Below are 19832 nucleotides of genomic sequence, written 5' to 3'. Positions count from 1 at the left end.
TTTTTGTTGCTATCTCCTCTCTGTGCATGACACAGATGGAGAAGTCCGCCCTTGAAGCAGAAGGGTGAGACTCTGTCATTTTTTCTGACACTGTTCCATGTGTTATTTGCCTGTTCATGGTTCAATGAAGTATTGCCACGCTGTTTTATCCTCACCCTGTATTGTCTGAGTAGTATTATGCCCACCGTAAAAGGAGAGCGAGTGTTTGGTGGGATGAGCCCTGGTCCATGTAGTTTTGGCTAGTGCACTAGAGCACCCGCTGACCCCATTGTCTCCACAACATCTTTCCTTTGAGAGCCTTGCCATGTGTCCATGTCTTGCAGCTGTTAAGGGTACTTCACACATAGAGAGAACGTTAGCGAGATCGCTGAAACGTCACAGGTTTTGTGACGCAACAGCGACGTCGCCAGCGATCTCGCTACGTGTGACACATAGCAGCGACCGCCCCCCCCGCAGGATATCGCTGATCATGCTCGCATGTCCTAGGCCATTCTTTGATCGTTGGTGTCCCGCTGGCCAGCGCGCATCGCTGTGTTTGATGCCATAACAACGACGAGCGACCTCAGAACTCAGAGACGCAGGCGTGATTTTGCTTTGTCTTTTCAACCCCCCTCAGCTCCGATTGGTGGTCTCAAATTAGGATCTTTGTAGCGTTTCCTTTAAAAGGTCAGCTATCAATGATATGCAATCATAACATTTAACATGTACAGTTATAATAATCGCGTGTCCCCATGTCAGTGACTGTGGATCCACGAATAAATAGCGCACTAGCGACTCAGACAGGGACGCTGAAGCAAACTGCGTAGTGATAGTGCAGTAGTGGCCACCAATCGGAGCAGAGGGGTGTGGAAAAGGCAACGCTGAAGCACGCGTTTCAAGGTCTGAGTCATCAGAATAGCTGCTTTGTGACAAGGTCCCAACGACCGCCGAGGTCGTTATATGGATCACCATATCGTTGCTGCGTCGTTGAGTAGATCTGCCTGTTTGGCAGCTTACTAGCGACTAGGGTTGAGCGATACCATCCGATATTCAAAAGTATCGGATCGGAATAGATCGGCCCGATACACAAAAAAGTATCGGGTATCGCCGATTCCGATTCCGCTACCGGAAGTCCCATTAAAGTCAATGAGACAGAAATATCGGAATTAAAAAAAACCCTTTCGGGAGGGGGGAAGAGTGTGGGCGGTGCGTGGGCGGACACTGTGCGTGTCTGTGTGTGCGGGCGGGGTGGACAAAAGTATTGGCACTGTTCGAAAAATCATGTGATGCTTCTCTAATTTGTGTAATTAACAGCACCTGTAACTTACCTGTGGCACCTAACAGGTGTTGGCAATAACTAAATCACACTTGCAGCCAGTTGACCTGGATTAAAGTTGACTCAACCTCTGTCCTGTGTCCTTGTGTGTACCACATTGAGCATGGAGAATAGGAAGAAGACCAAAGAACTGTCTGAGGACTTGAGAAACCGAATTGTGAGGAAGCATGAGCAATCTCAAGGCTACAAGTCCATCTCCAAAGACCTGAATGTTCCTGTGTCTACCGTGCGCAGTGTCATCAAGAAATTTAAAGCCCATGGCACTGTGGCTAACCTCCCTAGATGTGGACGGAAAAGAAAAATTGACAAGAGATTTCAATGCAAGATTGTGCGGATGTTGGATAAAGAACGTCGACTAACATCCAAACAAGTTCACGCTGCCCTGCAGTCCGAGGGTACAACAGTGTCAACCCATACTATCCGTCGGCGTCTGAATGTAAAGGGACTGTAAGGTAGGAGACCCAGGAAGACCCCACTTCTTACCCCGAGACATAAAAAAGCCAGGCTGGAGTTTGCCAAAACTTACCTGAAAAAGCCTAAAACGTTTTGGAAGAATGTTCTCTGGTCAGATGAGACAAAAGTAGAGCTTTTTGGGCAAAGGCATCAACATAGAGTTTACTGGAGAAAAAAAGAGGCATTCAAAGAAAAGAACACGGTCCCTACAGTCAAACATGGTGGAGGTTCCCTGATGTTTTGGGGTTGCTTTGCTGTATCTGGCACTGGACTGCTTGACCGTGTGCATGGCATTATGAAGTCTGAAGACTACCAACAAATTTTGCAGCATAATGTAGGGCCCAGTGTGAGAAAGCTGGGTCTCCCTCAGAGGTTATGGGTCTTCCAGCAGGACAATGACCCAAAACACACTTCAAAAAGCACTAGAAAATGGTTTGAGAGAAAGCACTGGAGACTTCTAAGGTGGCCAGCAATAAGTCCAGACCTGAATCCCATAGAACACCTGTGGAGAGATCTTAAAATGGCAGTTTGGAGAAGGCACCCTTCAAATATCAGGGACCTGGAGAAGTTTGCCAAAGAAGAATGGTCTAAAATTCCAGCAGAGAATTGTAAGAAACTCACTGATGGTTACCGGAAGCGGTTGGTTGCAGTTATTTTGGCTAAAAGTTGTGCAACCGAGTATTAGGCTGAGGGTGCCAATACTTTTGTCTGGCCCATTTTTTGGAGTTTTGTGTGAAATGATCAATGTTTTGCTTTTTGCTTCATTCTCTTTTGTGTTTTTTCATTTAAGACAAATTAAATGAAGATAATAATACCAAAGAATTTGTGTTTGCAATCATTTTCAGGAAGAAACTGAGTATTATCTGACAGAATTGCAGGGGTGTCAATACTTTTGGCCACAACTGTATATAGTATGCAGTATATATGTATGTTGTATGAATGTAGTATATATGTAGCATGTTTGTAGTATGTATGTATGTTGTATGAATGTAGTATGTAGTATGTATGTTGTATGAATGTAATATCTATGTAGTATGTTTCTTTTTTTTTTTTTTACATTCAACACATTAGCCGGATGATGGGACTACTACTGTCCCATCATTGGCTAATGTGTCAATCACTGTCATTGTAGCAGGCATCGCCCGATGGGACTTGTAGTCCCAACGGACGATGCCTGCATACACACAAGACCCCCGGCAGGCCCGCACAGACCACCAACAGCCGGCACAGGCCCCCGAGAGGCCAGTACAGACCACCGGCAGCCGGCACAGACCACCGACAGCCGGCACAGGCCCCCGAGAGGCCCGTACAGACCACTGGCACCCAGCACAGGCCCCCGGCAGCTGGCACAGACCACCAACAGCCGGCACAGGCCCCCGAGAGGCCCGTACAGACCCCCCGCAGTCGGCACAGACCGCGCATCATGATGCGCACAGACCGCGCATCATGATGACATCATTTCAGCAGCCAATCACAGCCACAACAGTGGCTCATAGCATTATGGGAAATTCCGATTCCAGTATCCGATATTGAAAAAATATCGGTACTCGGTATCGGAATTCCGATACAGCGATTATCGGCCGATACCCGATATTTGCGGTATCGGAATGCTCAACACTACTAGCGACCTCTTAGCGATGTACCAGCGATCCCTACCAGGTCGTATGATTGTCGGGATCGCTGGAGCGTCGCTATGTGTAACGGGACCCTTAGACACCCAAAACACATGCATGTATTGCCTGTTTGTTATACTGTAGATAAATAAATGGTGGTTACTCTTTCAATCACATATCACATTTTTGTTGAAAAAATTTATTTTTCATTCCATTTTGAGGTAATTTAGGTGAAGCATCTGCGGAACAAATACACTTTCTGAATGCCATTTTTAACAATGTGAGGCGCAGTCTTTAAAATTGTGTCACTTATTTAGAAATTGTATTATATACAGTCATGGGCATGGCTGAAAGTGTTTATACTTTTAGCAGATATTCCTGTATTTTATTCCATAGTCCACTGCAATGTTCTATACAGCTTAAAAAAAGAAATATGATATATGATGTCAGGTTATTATGGTTCTGTAATATTGTAATATGGACTACTCCATACCCACTGCATATATTTGGAGAGTGGAGGTCCTCTGCATCCAGAGAGAGAAGGGATGGAAAGTTAGGCTTCCTCTAATTCCATTTTCAGATGGAAGTGAGTAGAATAACCTTCAACCTTTGTGGACAATAAAATGGAATCTCCTTTTACTTGCCACTAGGCTGTGTTTGTAGGATATTGGTCTTCTGCAAATTGTAATCTGTTACAATTCCAGGGAGAAAGCTCTTTGAAGAGCACAGATTATTGGGAACATCTCTTTTACTCTATTATTGGACCCATCGGGAGAATATAGAGGGCTTTATGAGTCTGTGAGTTCATACTATCTCTCTTACTCATTGGCCTACAGTAGATGATGTGATTGTATAAGTGGTCCATACTCCCTGATCAATGGTTAATGGTCAACTTTGTGAGACTTCTGAGGTCACAAAGCATCATTTATTGCAAATATACTTTCAGCATCTGATAAAGATCACCTTACTTGCTCCAAAACACTATACTAACCCATACCATACTATGCTGAGCCCCGACCCTCTCGATGACACTAGGTCACATTCAGGTTGATCACTACATTAGAAAATATCCACTCACCAATGGTCAAGATCTGGTCCAGTCTTGTTCTTCTTCTGCTCCAGGGAGAAGGATGACTGAATGAGGCGGAGAAGTCGAATTTCCAGCGACTGTGGAATAACCAACTCCTTCAAATGTTTTCTCATGATGAAGATTTCAGACGTAAGAACAAGACAAGTTATGAAACCTCCATAATGAATGGGAGTGGTGAGCTACATTCTCAGCTCGGAATAATGGGCGAGATGCCAACTGTAATAATGTGATAAGATAATGATAGATTACATAATAAATAATCTCCAGCACCCAGATTACAAAAAATATTCAAGTCCACAGCATTAACGCATCCTAAAATAGACGCTGCAGAAACTGCATGATATAACAAAAGAAAACTCCACCTTTGTAGAACCCAGGCTTACCTTGGAGTGCAGGGTTTTTTTTCTAATAGATTCTGCAGGGATCCACATAAATCTGAAAGAAATTGTGAGTCTCCACAAGACGTTGAATTATGGAGATATTATCTTCTCTATGAAAATACAGCATTTCCAATATGCAAACTCAATGAAACATTGTACAGCCTCTGACAATCCATTCTGCTGTGTGTAACAAGTCCCACTATGGTATCGAAAAACAAGCTTTCTTGGTTGGAAACCATTAACAAGAAGGATAGCAGCTGCTGCTGAATGTTATTATAACTATTACTATGATTCATGCAATATTTATCGCAATCAGTAATGGAAAAGGTGTCAAGATAATCTTATGAAGAAGGTTCACCACCTACCATGTGTCAATTGTAACACTGATGTCTTAGGTATGCTCCTCGACAAGGAACTCATCCAGACTCTTCATTCATGTTTTCTGTCCAACTGTATGCGGTCTTTGGCCTTTCCTCAAAAAGCCCACTGAAATATCTACCAAAAATGGATGAAGCACACTGAAGAGTGACGTCTACATAAATGAACAAGTCTACTACTAGGATGACAATTCTCCTCTCGTTATGGTCAGGCATGGTTTTCTTTGCAAGAATGCTCACAGAGTTAGTCTCCCTTCTGTAACTCATGGGAAAAGAAAACATTCACTTGTGACATCTAACCATTTATATATTTTGGACCATATCATTTGGAATAGCTCCTTTCTGTGCCTATGTGACCTCTGGTGGGAAAAAAACTCATTTAATAACCTTGGCTAGTATACTCTCTGAACAGTCTTAACACTAAAGAGAACCTGTCGGCACAATTTTATAATGTAAAGTAGAGACATGGCTGTGATGATGTTGTAATACAGATTATTTTGATACCTTTTGTGAAGAAATCTGCTTTGTGGTTCTAATCACCATTTGAAGTTTTCCGATAAATTGATTGTGGTGCACAGGGGGCTGGAGTGTACACTAGGTCTTCTCCTCTCTATCTGTGATTCCTCAGTCCTTTCACCTACCTTCAGATATTGAATAAGAGGTCCCTGATGAGATTTCAATCAGGAGAAAGGTCATTCATAGACTGAAGGCAGGTGAACGGGCTGGGAAATCACAGACCAGAGGCAGGCAAAGGGGATAGGGAATCACAGGCCAGAGGATGGTGGAGGTGTAGAGTCGTGGGCCGGGCTGGGGGTGGTCCCTCTGTATACCGCGCAGTGACATACAGACACAAGCTGGAGGCAAGTTTCGGGTGCAACAGGTCCAAGTTTATTCTCTCTCGCCGTCTGCCAGACGGCCTCACAGTTCACCGCACTTCCTTCACAGCACTCCGGTTACAATACACAAGGGGACACCGCGCTTTCTCCAGGGACGTCTATATACGTACCGTCCCCTTCTTCACTCTGTGACGCTTCTGACAGCTCCATCACTGTGGCTGCCGTAAGCCTGTACACCAACAGTAATGTTACTAGTCGCACGTCATTCCAAACACGGTGTCCTACACCCGGAGCCTCATCTATACTGCGGTACTTCATATCAGGACCACCCCCCTGACTTTCTCTCTCCTCAGTCCCCCTGGTTGGGTTTTCCTCACAGTGCCACAACTGTCACAGTCTCCTCGTCACTTGAGCTCCCCCTGAGGACTGGAACTTTCTGGAACCCTCCTGTCAAATTTATAGCTTTCCCGGTTCCCTATAACTCCACCCCCATGACCAACGGTTTCTTAGCCCTAAACTGATGTCAAGTCCTATGCTCACACTCCTCCCTGCCCTCTAATGTCAGTTCAAGGTACTGCACGTCACCTACACTTTTCTAGCTGTTTTCCCTTTTTAAATCTGACCAGTCCGTCCGTCCGTCAGGTCACCTTCCCTACAGAGTGGTCAGGGAATCACAGACCAGGATCAGGAGGAGGGACTGGGAATCATAGACCAGAATCAGGAGGAGGGCCCGGGAATCACAGACTGGAGTTAGGCAGAGGGGCTGGGGAATGACAGACCAGAGACAGGAAAAAGGATAGGGAATCACAGACCGTAGTCAGGCAGAGGGACCTGGAATTACAGAAAGGAGGCAGGCAAAGAGGATGGGTAATCGCAGACTGGAGCACATTCGGAGGGGCCAGGGAATCACAGACCAAAGTCAGGTGGAGGGATTGTAAAGCAAAGACCAAAGAACTGTAAATCACACACTGTAGGAAGGCAGAGAAGCTGGGGAATCTCAAACCAGAGAGAGGCAAGGGGAAAAATAATCACACACCGGTGGCAGACGGAGGAGACAAGGAATCAAAGAACGGAGTCAGCAGTAGGAACCCAGAATCACAGACTGGAGGCAAGATGAGGGAATGTGGAATAAAAGACTGGAGGCAGGTGGAGAGGCCAGGGAATCGCAGGCCAGAGTCATGAGGAAGGTTAGGGAATCAAATACAGAAGTCAGGTGGATGGGACTTGAATCACAGACCAGAGGCAGATGAAGGGAATGGTGAATCACAGACCAGAGGCAGGCAAAGGGAATAGGGACTCACAGGCCAGAGGATGGTGGAGGGGTCAGGGAATCACAGACCAGAATCAGGAGGAGGGACTAGGAATCATAGACCGGAATCAGGAGGAGGGCCCAGGAATCACAGACTGGAGTTGGGCAGATGGACTGGAAATCACAGATGAGACAGACAGAGGGGCTGGGGAATGACAGACCAGAGACACATAAAAGGATAGGGAATCACAGACCGGAGTCAGGCAGAGGGACCTGGAATCACAGAATGGAGGCAGGGGAAGGGGATGGGTAATCACAGACTGGAGCGCATTCAGAGGGGCCAGGGAATCACAGACCAAAACCTGGTGGAGGGATTGTAAAGCAAAGACCAAAGGCAGGCAGACTGGCTTTGAAATCACAGACTGGAGGCAGGACGAGGGGCTGGGGAATCACAGTCCGGAATCAGAAGGGTCTGGGAATCACAGACCGAAGGGGTTAGGGCTGGGGATTCACAGACTGAACACAGGCGAAGGCAATAGGGAATCACAGACCAGAGGATGGTGGAGGGGTCAGGGAACCACAGACCAGAATCAAGAGGAGTGCTCGGGAATCACAGACCAGAAGCAGGTGAAGGGGAAGGGGAGTCACAGATCAGAGGAAGGCAGAGGAGCCAGGGAATCACAGGCTGGTATCAGGCAAAGTAACCAGGAATAACAGACCGAGTCAGGCGGAAGAACTGGAAATCACAGACTGGAGGCAGGCAGAGAAGCTGGGGAATCTCAGACCAGAGAGAGGCAAGGGGATAAATAATCACACACCGGTGGCAGACGGAGGAGACAAGGAATCAAAGAACAGAGTCAGGAGAAGGGAATGGGGAATAAAAGACTGGAGGCAGGTGGAGAAGCCATGGAATCACTGGCCAGAGTCACGCGGAAGGATAGGGAATAAAATACAGGAGTCAGGCGGATGAGACTTGAATCACAGACCAGAGGCAGACGAAGGGAATGGTGAATCACAGAGCAGAGGCAGGCAAAGGGGATGAGGAATCACAGACCATAGGCAGGCAAAGGGGATAGAGATTCAAAGACCAGAGGCAAGCGGAGGGGCCTGAAATCACAGACCAGAGGCAGATGAAGGGAAAGGTGAATCAGAGACCAGAGGCAGGCAAAGGGGATGGAGAATCAAAGACCGGAGGCAGGCGGATGGGACTTGAATCGCAGACCAGATGCAGATGAAGGGAATGGTGATCACAGACCAGAGGCAGATGAAGGGAATGGTGAATCACAGACCAGAGGCAGATGAAGGGAATGGTGAATCACAGACAAGAGGCAGGCAAATTGGATGAGGAATCACAGACCGGAGGCAGGAAAAGGGGATGGAGAATCAAAGACCGGAAGTAGGCGGAGGTGTAAGGGGGTGAAGCACAAGAAGGTCAAGAAAGGGTTTACCTCTCTGCTCCATGCCTGGAACCATTTAGCTGCACAGTAGGGTTGCCAGGGGGAAGACTCTTGGACCTGGACCGACTGTATAACGGGCCTGTCAGTAGCAGTGGGGAGGAGGAAGTTGTGCTGCACAGGAAGGAAGCAGGTCAGAGAGCAGGAAGACAGGGCAAGCTAAGGAGAGAGCAGCATGGGCAGTGGTCAGGACAAGACGCAGCCGCGCACTGGGGAGGAGAGAGAACTCCCATTCTGAGGGCAAAAACCAGGGGACTGCACAGAAAGACTGTATCTCGTGACTACGTGGAGCCAGAGTCTGCAGTGAGAGTTAAGGTGTGTCCTGACCCCTGTGCAGAGACTGTGGCTCATGTTGAGACTGTGCCCCGTGCAGAGACAGTAGCCCGTGTACAGACAGTGACCCTGCGTGTAGCCCCAGTAGCCGCGGTGCTGGTGCAGAGCCCCTGATTCCTGCTGAGAGACCTAATAAGAGACGGAGTGTTGAACAGCTGAGTGAGACAGGGAGTGTAGCTGAGAAGCCCTGGGAAGTGACGCCCGCGGAGCCCGGCACGGATGGTGAAGGTTCCCTATACTGTCCTCATACACGTTAGCAGGGTGTGCAATGAGACATGTAGCTAAACCCCCTGCCTTCTTTAAGAAAGAGGCTGTAAAATTGTAACCTTCTTTTATTGATTGCAGATGTGATAGGAAAGGGTGAAACTATAGGATGCAATAACAGGAGCATTTCAGAATATATAGCTGCACAGAGCATAAAATACAGATAGTCTGCAATACACAGTAACATGAGGTAATACATAGGTACCATGAGGTAATACATACAGTTGTGCCCAAAAGTATTGACACCCCTGCAATTCTGTCAGATAATACTCAGTTTCTTCCTGAAAATGATGGCAAACACAAATTCTTTGTTATTATTATCTTCATTTAATTTGTCTTAAATAAAAAAACACAAAAAGAATTGTCCTGAAGCCAAATTGGATATAATTCCACACCAAACGTAAAAAAGAGGGTGGACAAAAGTATTGGCACTGTTCGAAAAATCATGTGATGCTTCTCTAATTTGTGTAATTAACAGCACCTGTAACTTACCTGTGGCACCTAACAGGTGTTGGCAATAAATAAATCACACTTGCAGCCAGTTGACATGGATTAAAGTTGACTCAACCTCTGTCCTGTGTCCTTGTGTGTACCACATTGAGCATGGAGAAAAGAAAGAAGACCAAAGAACTGACTGAGGACTTGAGAAACCAAATAGTGAGGAAGCATGAGCAATCTCAAGGCTACAAGTCCATCTCCAAAGACCAGAATGTTCCTGTGTCTACCGTGCACAGTGTCGTCAAGAAGTTTAAAGCCCATGGCACTGTGGCTAACCTCCCTAGATGTGGACGGAAAAGAAAAATTGACAAGAGATTTCAACGCAAGATTGTGCGGATGTTGGATAAAAAACCTCGACTAACATTCAAACAAGTTCAAGCTGCCCTGCAGTCCGAGGGTACAACAGTGTCAACCCGTACTATCCGTCGGCGTCTGAATGAAAAGGGACTGTATGGTAGGAGACCCAGGAAGACCCCACTTCTTACCCCGAGACATAAAAAAGCCAGGCTGGAGTTTGCCAAAATGTACCTGAAAAAGCCTAAAAAGTTTTGGAAGAATGTTCTCTGGTCAGATGAGACAAAAGCCGACGTCACTATTGTGTTTATTGGACAAGAACAGCAGAACAAGTTCCCCTACTGGCCTGAGTTACAATTTGGTCTCGCCATGTTTCCTATTTTTACTTCTACCTTACGTACGATTCCATCCTTACTTGGGAATGTCTGGGTAATGAGACCTATTGACCATTCATTTCTTCGAGACTGACAGTCCTTCATTAGTACTATATCGCCAGGCTGGAGGTTAGACTTGCTGGTTTGCCACTTTCTCCTCTGTTGCAGAGTAGGCAGGTACTGTTTTTTCCACTTGTCCCAAAAGGCATTGGAGAGACTCTGTACTTGTCTCCATCGACTCCTGTAACGGTCTTTAACATTAAATTCTCCAGCTGGAGAGCAATTAGGGTTGGTCTTCTGCGTAAGCAGCAGGGCTGGGGTGAGAACAGTTGGGTCATCAGGATCACTGGAAATTGGAGTCAACAGTCTGACGTTTATGATGGCTGACACTTCAGCCATGAATGTTGTCAAGCTTTTGTGTGTCAGTCTTGCAGATCCTTCAAGTAAGAAGATTGAATCGAGGATTCTCCTTGCGACACCTATCATTCTCTCCCATACACCTCCCATATGTGAAGAATGTGGTGGGGTGAATGTCCAAGTACACCCATGTACACTTAGGTATTTTTTTCTACATCATTCATATCCAAGTTGGAAGAGAGTTGCAGTTCTCTTGCTGCTCTGAGTTTCCTCATAACACTATCTTTTGGTATTGGTCGTTGATTGGTTAAACAGTCGATTTCTTTGGCATAGTTTTCCCGTTGTACAGCTTGGATAAATATATTCGTCGACTGCTGTAGAGCTGTGTGGACATGTTTACCATGGTGCCACTGGTCCTCAAAGTCTTGAAGTGTAGGTGCTAACTCTGCATGACCGTTCTTACATATCTTCTCCATGAAGGTTAAGAAATGGTCTTTCATCTCTGGTTAATTATGGAAGCTGTGCCTAAGGGAGACAAATCGTTTGTAAATTTGTTCTCTGTTGTTAGGCAAGCGTTGTCTTTGAGTCTTGAAGGGTAGAGGTGCAATCCAGCTCTTCGTTTTGTCCTGCACCATTCCTTGCTCCATCATCTCTAGGAACAGTCTATCTTCAAATGACATTGCTGAACTATTATCTTCTTTGGTCTTGTGGAAGACCGTACACCCAAGGTGATCTTGGTCGCAATTCTGAATGCAATCATCATTGGCACGACTCGCTAAGATACTTGGTGCTGAAGTGCTGTGTAGCAACGCCTTTATGAAGTAGTGATTTTCACATGGTTGAAGGAGAGATCAAGCGTACTGGTAAGCATGTTGTTAACCACTGTCGGTTTGTGTGCTTCTCCTAAACAGTCCTCTCCTACAATGACCCACCCAAGGTTGAGTCTCTGAGCATATGGAGCATTGTGCGAGCCATTGATCTGTTGTCTAACATTGTGAACTTGTAGAATATCTCTCCATAGGAGCAAGATTATTTGAGCCTCTGGGTCAAGGTTAGGAATCAGGCGTTCTATACACTTCAGATGAGGATGATACGATGCCACTTCAGGCGTAGGTATCTCTGACCTGTTGTCAGCAATCTGACTACATTCCAATATGGTTGGTAAGGGCAGATGCATTTGGCCATGTATAGACTCGACTACGTAGCCTGTTGCTCTCCTACCAGCTGTCTCTACTATACCGGCACAAGTTTTCAAAGAGTAGGGGGCACTGGGTCCTCTGATGTTAAAGCTATCAAAGAAGGCAGACTTGGCTAATGTCCTGTTACTCTGATCATCTAAAATCGCGTATACTTTGATGGCTTTGTCCTTTTCGTCTGCCGGGTAGACTCTCACTAGGGAAATTTTAGAGCAGGACTTGCCTCCTATGAGATATCCACAAACTTCTGTACACTTAGAAGTAATGGCTGGAGTGTCAGTATTTGAGTCTTTCAGCTCCCCGCTATGCTCTTGGGGCAAAGCATCCGATGGTGGTTCAGGGTGTAGAACTTATGTTCGGTGCTGATGTTGAAGAGCAGCATTTGTAGCAGATGTGGTTCTCCTTAAGGAAGGCCTTCCTTTCTTCCAATGACTTTTCTCTGAAACCTCTGCACTTAAGTAAGGAATGTGGCTTCATGTGTAAGGGACACTGCCTGCTTGGGTCCTTGGATTTGTCTTCTCCTTGACCGGAACTGAACTCTTTGCGAACTGAACCTGTGGAAGAAATGTTAATTTTGTGGACCTCTACAGTTGTTCTACGAGGTTTACTAACAGAGTTATTGGCACATGACAGCATGAAATCAAAGCTAGGATCATTTCTCATTTTTGCTTGTTCTGAGACAAAATCTACAAACACATTGAATGGAGGAAATGGTACATTGTAAGTCTGTTTATACCTAGAACCATATGTAACCCATTTGTCTTGCAGGTTACATGGGAGCTTTTGAACTATGGGGTTCACACCTCTAGCAGTGTCGAGTAGGGATGAGCGATATTGCCCGATATCGTATCGGAATTCCGATTTCCGATATTGAAAAAATATCGGATATCGGAATTTCCAATTTCCGATATCAATGCAAGTCAATGGGAGAAAAAAATTGGAATTACAAAATGACCACTACAGTGCTATATAATGGATAAAATGAAGGGGAAACACCTCAGGATAATGGGGAAGGAGTTTGCAGAGGAGCAAAAAAATTGCTAGAAAAATGCACAGAGCAAAAGCTCTAGCAGGAAAACACCTTCTTAACAGCGGTGTTTTTTCTTTGAGTTAGGATTAGTTGGGGTAGGGTTAGGGTTTATGGTTAGTAGGGTAAGGGTTAGGGGTTAGGAATAGTTAGAGTTAGTGATTTTACATTATTAAATTAAAGCTGCCGGTGGTGGTGTCAATATGCCCTTTGACTGACATGTGTCCACGTTCAGCTCACCTTGCTTTGCAGTGAGTTTCCAGGAGCACCATGTGGAGGAACGGATACACTCCCTTTAAACCATGCTTAGTCTTCTTCTGCTGATTATATTACTGTTATTCAGTAATTCTGCATATTGATATTCTGCTTTTGGTTCATGTACATCTGCTCCTACTGCTTCCTAAACCTCTGTCTATAGTTATCCTGCTATTGGCTGGTCGCAGAATGTCCCAAACCCAAAGGAAATACGCAGAAGTAACAGTAGGCACAGGAACTTGAGAGAACCAGCTGGTGAGTCTGGAACCCGTATAGGAAGCAGAAATCAGCATAAGAGCCAATGGAACTAACGGGCACCATCTGACGTTACCGGAGGCCGATAACTAAGCAGGAGGTAACCTGTGCCAGAATCCACTACCAAGGACCAGCAGACGTTACTGGAACTCGGATACCACAAAGGAGGGACCTAAGCCATTGACTCTACTGAGAACCAGCTGACGTTACTGGAACCCAGATAAGCAGCAGAAGGTAAAAGTGCCAGTGGCTGTACTGGGCAACAGCTGACATTACTGTAGCCCGGATACCACAATGTAGTAGAGACATAAGCCAAAAGCACTGCCGAGAAGCCCAAAAAAACCCCACAAAGACGCAAGTTCAAGAGCAAAAAGACAGGAGTCCGGGGACATCTCCATCAGTCTTCTTGTCTTGGGTCTTCTGCATCTGTCTTCCTGTCTTGGGTCATCTGCATCTGTCTTCCTGTCTTGGGTCTTCTACCGGAGTAATGTCTTCTCGGCAGAAGGTGCAAGAGCCACATTTGCCCCCGCAACCCGGACACAGTCTTCTTTACTCCGCAGTCGCAGCAGGGGAGGAGGAGGGCCTACTGGCACTGTCGAGACCAGCCTTGAGCGCCAGGTCCCGGAGTCCACGTAGGGGGCTCCTACACTGCCGACACCACGGATAACAGCAAACTGAGCCGGAATGATGTACGGCGGGGGCGTGGAACAGTGTGGCGGACACAACCGTGTAATGGCGAGCATTGTCGAAACACGGTTTGGAGCAGGAGGTACCTGTGCCCTTGGGCACTCCCGAGAACCAGCTGTTGATGCTGGAACTCGGTTTACCCCTCGGGGGAGGCACCTGTGTCCGCACTTCACTGCCAGGAAACAGCCGGCGTGGCTGGATCCCGCCTCTTGTGCTTCTGCCTATAGGTGTTTGGCATCTGTCGTCCTTTTTTTCCACTTTGGTCTAACGAGGTACAGCTGGCGTTACTGTTGCCCAGAAACACAGCATGCTGTGAAAGTGGCAGTCATGGAAATGGGCACTAGCTGGCGGTACTAGAGCCCAGAAACACGGCATGCTGTGAAATCAGCAGTCACGGAAATGGGCACTAGCTGGCGGTACTAAAACCCATGGAAAACAGTATGAGGTGAAAGAGTCAGTCACAGAACCAGGAGCTAGATGTTGGTAGTAGAGGCCAGAGCACTGGCATAACAGATGACACTATGTGCAACATAGGTACATGACAGAGCATGCATACTGCTACCAACCATGCATGTAACCTGTCTACTCTGGCCTAGGGCAGCAAAAGTCACCAGAAATCCAGGCCTGGTTCATTTTTAGGAATGTAAGCTGGTCCACATTTGCAGCGGATAGTCTGGTACGTTGGTCTGTTAGTACATTGCCAGCCGCACTAAAGACACATTCAGAAATCACACTGGCACCAGGGTAAGCCAGGACCTCCAAGGCATACTGGCTAAGCTCGGGCCATGTATCCAACTTGGAGACCCAAAACTTGAAGGGGGCAGATCCATCCTGAAACACACTGACAGGGGTGGAGAGGTATTGTGCCACCATGTCACGGTAACGTTGCCTCCTAGTGCATTGCACTGTCTGTGCTGATGGTGCCCGAACTGTTTGCGGGTTCAGAAACCGGTGGAACAGGTTGGGTATACTGAACCTGTCAGTAGCAGATGTACTGCTTCTGCTACCGGTTTCTGAACGGATTCCGCTGGGCCCAGGACGCACTGAGGTGCCTGCTAGTGCACGCGCATCACTGCTATGTGGTGGAAAAGAGTACATGAGTGAATTAACCAGTGCATCTTGGTACTCCTGCATTTTACGCACCAGGTTCAACAGTGTAATTAGGCTTTGAAGGCTGTCCCGGTAACGTGGATCTAAGAGGGTGGCCACCCAGTAGTCATTTGTGTGGAGACTAGAGTTGAGCGACTTTTGGTTTTTTAGGGTCGCGTTTCGTTTCGTGAAACCCGACTTTTCCAAAAGTCGGGTCGAGCAAGATCGTCCGATTATAGGGAAAAGTCGGGGTCGTCCCGAAACACGAGACCCAATGTAAGTCAATGGGGAATAAAAGTCGGCAGTGAGAGGAGGACAGGAAACACACCTACAGTGCCCATTTGAATGCCAAAAGCATCAATTCTTCTTACTTAAGCTTGTCAACCTTAATTAACTTCATAATACAAGTTACGCACTGAAAAATGGGGGTTATTTGGCTACAGTTGTGGGGGGGGGAGGGCTGGCTGCAGGTTTTCATGTGCCCTGGGCGAAAGAGCGCCCCTTTAACACATACCACAACTCATCATGCTCCGATACGGCAGATAAATAGCGGTATAGTACAATGAAAAATACCTCACTTTTTACATCTCATGACGAGGCCCATCTACAGTATTTCTCCATACAGAATCATTGGTCCCATATAATGTTTGAAACAGTATATGATGAGCTCCACATAATGCTACAGTATATGTTGGTCCCCATGGATGAAGCTCCACTGTCTTATGGGCCCAAATAATGCTCCAAACATAATGGGCCCCATTTCTAATGCTCTAGTGTATAATGGGCCCTGTAAATGCTGCTCCAGTGTCTAATGTCCACCTTTGGAATGTTCCAGTGTATGGTGGGCCCCATCTATCATTCTCCAGAGTATAGTGCTCCCCAAAAATTGCTGTCCCAACATTGAAAACAATCAAATAAGTCTCCTCGCTAGGGAATCCCTGTACTTGTCTGGACAGGTGCTGTAGCTTGCTTAACAGCTCGCCAGCCGTTCTCACGCCCAGTATGGATTGCACGTGATTGCACAAAGGTTAGAAAGGGTACCATATCCCTGGATAACATGTATGGATAGCGTACACATTCAAAATATATGTCTCAGGAGGCAGGCTCAGACGGTGTCAGGCCCAGTATGGATTGCACGTGATTGCACAAAGGTTAGAAAGGGTACCGTATCCCTGGATAACATGTATGGATAGGGTACACATTCAAAATATATGTCTCAGGAGGCAGGCTCAGACGGTGTCAGGCCCAGTATGGATTGCACGTGATTGCACAAAGGTTAGAAAGGGTACCGTATCCCTGGATAACATGTATGGATAGCGTACACATTCAAAATATATGTCTCAGGAGGCAGGCTCAGACGGTGTCAGGCACAGTATGGATTTGACGGCCCAGATTACAAAGCGGAGGAGCAGGGAGAGGTAAAGATTGCAAATGCTGGGGCCCTGCCCAAGCAAGGGGGGCCCACTCGTGGGCGTCGGTACTGGCACTGGGCCCCTCATAGTACAGCGGTGTGTCTGACGGCGGGTGTGCACCACCACCGTCAGAGACACTTGATTGCACTATGAGGGACCCTGTGCCAGTGCCCGCGCCCAAGAGTCGGCCTACCCACCTGTCCAGGGCAACGGCACTCGCACGGTGTCATTCGGTAGGTGGTGACCCCGGCCATGGGGGGGGAGGCAGCACAGTTAGGGAGTTTTAGAAAGTGGCATATGTTGATGTTGGACATTCAGCTGATGCAAAAGGCGAAATAGGTGAAGTACCAGGAAGAGGTGGACCAAAGCAAGCCATTTTTCTGTCACCCTATGTGTCATCAGGGGAAGGTGGGACAAAATCCTTGGAAACCCATGCGTGGTTCATTTTAATGAAGGTTAGATCATTCACATTTTGGGTTGACAGACGGGTCCTTTTTTCTGTCAGGATTGATCCAGCTGCACTGAAGACTCTTTCCGATAGCACACTTGCAGCTGGGCAAGCGAGCTCCTGTAAGGCATATTGGGCCAATTCAGGCCAGGTGTCCAGTTTAGCGGCCCAATAGTCAAAGGGGAATGACCTGTGTGGGAGAACATCGATATGGGAGGAAAAGTAGTTTGTAACCATAGTTGACAACTGCTGTCTCCTGTCACTTTCCATCGATGCAGTATTACCAGTTGTGTGAGCGGTATTTGAAAAATCAGTCCACAACATTGTCATGAAACCCCTGTCTCCAACGCCACTTCTGCTGTGTGCACCACGAACACCTCTGCCAAGCTGCCCCCGGCCCGTACGGCTCGTGTGAGAACCATCACCGCTGCTGTGTGCTGGGAATGCCTCAAGCAACCGATTTACCAGAGTTGCTTGTTTATTAGCCAATATTAGGTCAAGGTTCTCCTGTGGCATGATGTTTTGTAATTTGTCTTTATAGCGTGGATCCAGGATGCTGGCCAACCAGTAGTCGTCACCATTCATCATTTTGGCAATGCGGGGGTCCCTTCTTAGGATCCGCAAGGCATAATCTGACATGTGGGCCAATGTTCCCGGTGTCAATGATGCACTGCGAGTGCTGGGTGGAGGAGCACTTTCGGGCAAATCCACATCCCTCCAGTCACGCACAAACCCTGTACCAGACCTTGCCACGCCAACATTTTCACTTGCCCCACGAGATGCATCCTCCTCCCCTAAGTAATCATCCCCATCATCCTCCTCCTCCTCCTCTTCTTCCTCCACCTCGTCCAGGAGAGGTCCCTGAGCAGACAATGGCTGAATGTCATCAAGGATTCCCTCCTCCTCTTCCTCCTCATCAACATTGGCTGCAGACGCCTGCTCCTTAAGGTGCGTCAAAGTTTGCATGAGCAGACGCATAAGTGGGATGCTCATGCTTAGGATGGCGTCGTCTGCGCTTACCAGCCGTGTGCATTCCTCAAAACACTGAAGGACTTTACAAAGGTCTTTCAGCTTCGACCACTGCACGCCTGTCAACTCCATGTCTGCTCTCAAAGTGCCTGGCCGTGTATCCTCCCACAAATGCATTATGGCCTGCCTCTGCTCGCACAGCCGCTCCACCATGTGCAGGGTGGAGTTCCACCTTGTTGCAATGTCGATAATGAGGCGGTGGTTGGGAAGGTGGAGCAATCGCTGCAGCTTCTGCATACGAACGGAGTGTACAGGCGACCGGCGGATGTGCGCGCACAGTCTTCGCACCTTCTGGAGCAGGGCTGTTAACTCCGGATAATTTTTGAGGAAGCACTGCACCACCAGGTTCAAGGTGTGAGCCAAGCAAGGTATGTGGCTGAGTTTTGAAAGGGCTATGGCTGCCACAAAATTACGGCCGTTATCACTAACTACCTTGCCTGCCTCAAGATGTACACTGCCCAGCCATGACTCAGTTTGTCACTTCAAGTACTCGGCCAGCACCTCGGCGGTGTGTCTGTCGCCCAAACACATCATCTGCAACACAGCCTGCTGACGCTTTCCACTAGCTGCTCGATAGGGGGACACATTGTGTGCAACAGTGGCAGCTGCAGATGGAGTGCTCGTACGACTGCGCTCTGTGGACGAGCTTTCGCTTCTGGAGGAGGAGGAGGAGGGTCGAACCCCTACAGCCAACTGTTTCCTATACCGTGGGCTAGGCAGCACTGTCCCACCACCGCTGTCCCCTGTGGACCCTGCATCCACCACATTAACCCAGTGCGCAGTGATGGACACGTAACGGCCCTGGCCATGCCGACTGGACCATGCATCAGTTGTGAGGTGCACCTTTCCGCTCACTGACTGCTTGAGTGCATGGACAATGCGGTCTTTCACATGATGGTAGAGGGCTGGGATGGCTTTGCGAGAGAAGAAGTGGCTACTGGGTAGGTCATAGCGTGGTACTGCATAGGCCATGAGTTCGCGGAAAGCTGTGCTTTCCACCAACCGAAAGGGCATCATCTCAAACGAGATTAGTTTGGCAATGTGGGCGTTCAAACCCAGTGTACGCGGATGAGAGACTGAGTACTTTCTTGACCTACTCATAGTGTCTGGGAGGGTGAGCTGGACTTGAGAGCTGCATATGGTGGAAGTAGCGGTGGACAGGGCGGACTGAGAGAGGGTTGATGATGATGATGGAGTTGGTGTTCTTTCTGATGGCCTAGAATCAGTCTTTCGTTGATATAACAGTGGGATTCCCTGACTGCTGTGGTCTTGCAACGACACCTCAACATTTGCTGCTGTGCTAACCGGTGGGCTTACAGTGGGGGAAACAATGTAGTGTTGCTGACTACCTTCGTTGTGATCAGTTGCACATGTGGCACTTGAGGTTTGGTGTTGTGTCCACGCTTGCAAGTGCATGCTGGTTAAATGTCTAAGCATGCAACTGGTATTCAAATTTTTCAGATTTTTCCCTCGGCTAAAGGTCTTTGCGCACTTCTTACAGATAACCTTGGCCTGATCATGAGGATTTTGTTCAAAAAAGTGCCACA

At 47.5% G+C, this 19832-nt stretch overlaps 1 protein-coding gene across 2 annotated transcripts in view; it reads right to left on the bottom strand.

The window, feature by feature from the left end:
* Window positions 1-4620, bottom strand: part of LOC141050256 (uncharacterized) — a 34443-nt gene extending 29823 nt beyond the window's left edge. For both annotated transcript variants that reach the window (XM_073547132.1, XM_073547133.1), the window contains exon 1: window positions 4460-4620. The gene's annotated coding sequence lies outside the window, so the exon portion shown is untranslated. The remainder of the gene's footprint in view (window positions 1-4459) is intronic.
* Between the last annotated feature and the right edge of the window lie 15212 nt (window positions 4621-19832).

Source organism: Dendrobates tinctorius, unplaced genomic scaffold (assembly GCF_039654945.1).
Source record: "Dendrobates tinctorius isolate UK_male_01 unplaced genomic scaffold, ASM3965494v1 ptg000151l, whole genome shotgun sequence".
In the NCBI taxonomy this organism is placed as follows: domain Eukaryota; kingdom Metazoa; phylum Chordata; class Amphibia; order Anura; family Dendrobatidae; genus Dendrobates; species Dendrobates tinctorius.
The sequence above is the reverse complement of the archived record's forward strand: the minus strand, read 5'-3'. Positions and strand labels throughout refer to the sequence as shown.